At 43.4% G+C, this 2,740-nt stretch overlaps 1 pseudogene; it reads left to right on the top strand.

The window, feature by feature from the left end:
- Positions 1 to 2,624: 2,624 nt before the first annotated feature.
- Positions 2,625 to 2,740, top strand: part of LOC138166053 (small ribosomal subunit protein eS17-like) — an 18,412-nt pseudogene continuing 18,296 nt past the window's right edge.

Raw genomic sequence — 2,740 nt, forward strand, 5'->3', positions numbered from 1 at the left:
ACACGATAGGTATCTGGAAAATAGATACAGAGGAAAGCAATTTGAGGATTGGGGAAGAAGAGATGGAAAGAGAGCACTAATGAATGAGGATTCCGGAAAGGTCTCCTGTGAGAGCTCATGCCTGAGTTCTGCTTTGAGCATGAAGCAAGGAGGGGCAGGGGGACACTGAGTATTAATTAAGCATCTGCTTTATTCCAGGCACTGTGCTAAGACCTTTAGAAACTTTATGTCATTTGATCCTCACAACACCCCTGGGAGGTAACTGATCTAATGTGAGGAGGTTGTGTGTTCCAGGCATGAGGGACACACTGACCACAAGAAGGAATGTGGGAAATGGAAGGTAAGTAGACCAGTTTGGACGGAACATAGACTTCGTGGAGGGTAGGAATGTGTGGTCAATCTGGAACTACAGATTGGAGCTATATTGTGGAAGCCTTGAAGGCCAGGCTGAGGAGTGGGTATTTTAGCCAAGAAGCACAGGAAGAGGATGAAGTAGGAGCACGGTAAGGAGTTACCTTTTCACCAGAAACCCTGCTGGTTCTGGAATGCCACCAATCAACACACTGACTGGCCTAAAAGCACCCATGCTGAATTTTCTTTAATAATTAGCTTTTGAAAACAGGGAGGGGGGGAAATCTCTAAGTTGGCTTCTTCTTTTGCCTAGCATGTTATCATTTACAGAGGGTCTTTTACATACATTAAAATAACTTCCCTTCACATAGCTCTATAAAGTTTGGAAAGTTTCTTGGTCTGAGGAAGACTTCGAGGAGTTAACATTATCCTGTGTCTTTGCCACAAAGACTATCTGCTAAGCTATGGAAGGACTTCAGTCTGACATCAATAAAGGTGCAGATCGGGGCGGCTAGGTGGCGCAGTGAATAAAGCACCAGCCCTGGAGTCAGGAGGACCTGAGTTCAAGTGCAGCCTCAGACATTTGACACATTTAATAGCCGTGTGACTTTGGGCAAGTCACTTAACCCCAATTGCCCTCCAAAAAGCAATAATAATAATAAAGGTGCAGATCCTTGTAATATTTAGATAAAGGTAACCAGAGAGTAAGTGGCAGAAGCAACTTTGGAACCAAGTCGTCTATCTCCAAATTCACTCATTCTTCTTCTATTTCCATTTATCCTACCTCAGTCTAAGCTGAGTTCCTTGTATCGTACATGACATCTAAGGTTATCAGGCTTTGGGAATCATATAGGGGTGCAAACCATGTTCCAACTATTCTGAATAGATACAAGTTTCAAAGAAGTATTTCAGTATTTAAAACAAACATGATGTCTGCATTTGAGCCGACTGCTATGATCCATTATACAAGTAATCCTATCATAAATGAACTTCCTCTGGCATATCATTAAAACTGTGCTTATTGTTAACAGATTCTCAAATGTGAGGCTGAGTTGAAGGTCATGGCCAAGCTGTCTTCGATCTCAATATCAGGAAATGACCACAGCTAAAGGGGGAAAAAAGCCATCAGCAGCAACAACAGAAAAAACCAGTTTGTATGTGTGGGTTCTGAGTGAAGTAACTTCAAATTCCAGATGTATGAGTGTCAAACCTCTTTAGTGAGCACTCAGTAACTTCTAAAAATACATCAGAATCTCTGGAGACCTTGGTGACCCAACCAGCAAGTTGTCTTTTTTAAGCATGTTAGTGACCTTCTGATGACACTGGAGTATTTCTGGGTTTCCAGAGAATTTGTTTTCTGTATTTCACTTTCTGTCTCTGTGGGCTAACCCACCTTGACAGGTGGGAGGCTTTTTTTGGGTTCCGGTGTTTATGTTGCCATGGAAAGATCCAAACACTCAACATCACTGAATCTCTGAGTTGGAGCACAAGAGGGGAGCCATCTGGTCTACCCTGTACCTGTACAAGCCTCTCCTCTGTAACTTCCCTGACATCTGGTCATCTGGCCTTTGCCTGAAGACCTCTCAAGGCAGCTCATGCCACTTATGAACAGCTCCAAGTGTTAGGAGGTTTCCCATTATATAGAACTGAAATTTTTGTCCCTGTTAGCTCCCCACCCCCACCACTGCTCCTAATTTTTCCTTCTGCTGTCAAGTGTCGTACAATAGAAAGAATATTGTCTCTGGAGTCAAAGGACCAGGGTTCAAGTCCTACCTCTGACACTGTGTGACCTTGGACAAGTCACTTAACCCTCCTGAGTCTCAGGGATCTGTAAAATGAAGTTGGACTCTGAAGTCCCTTCCAGTTCTTCTTCTATAATTCCTGTTCCCTATGACAACCCTCACATGTAGGAAGATAGTCGTAACATTCCTCCTAAGCATCTCTTCTCTACAAAAGACATCCCTTATTCCTTTAACCTGAATATCACAGTGAATAGAGCACCAGACCTGAAATCAGGGAAACCTGAATTCAGATCTAGCCTCGGACACTTACTAGCTATGTGAAAGTGAGAAAATCACTCAATCTCTGCCTCAGTTTCCCCATCTATAACATAGGGATTGATAATAATAACACTTATTTCCCAGGGCTATTGTGAGGATCAAAGATGACATATATAAAATGCTTTACAGACCTTAAAATAATATATTAAATACTGTGTTGATGATGGTGGTGCTGGTGCTGGTGCTGGTGCTGGGGTTGTGGTGGTGCTTGTGATGGTGGTGGTGGTGATGATTGTGCTGGTGGTGGTGCTGGTGGTGAAGGTGGTGGTAAAGGTGGTGGTGATGGTGGTGGTGATGGTGGCGGTAAAGGTGGTGGTGATGGTGGTGGT

The sequence above is a fragment of the Petaurus breviceps genome, unplaced genomic scaffold (genome assembly GCF_028583685.1).
Source record: "Petaurus breviceps papuanus isolate PSGF00001 unplaced genomic scaffold, PetGlider_PUasm1.0 220, whole genome shotgun sequence".
In the NCBI taxonomy this organism is placed as follows: Eukaryota; Metazoa; Chordata; class Mammalia; order Diprotodontia; family Petauridae; genus Petaurus; species Petaurus breviceps.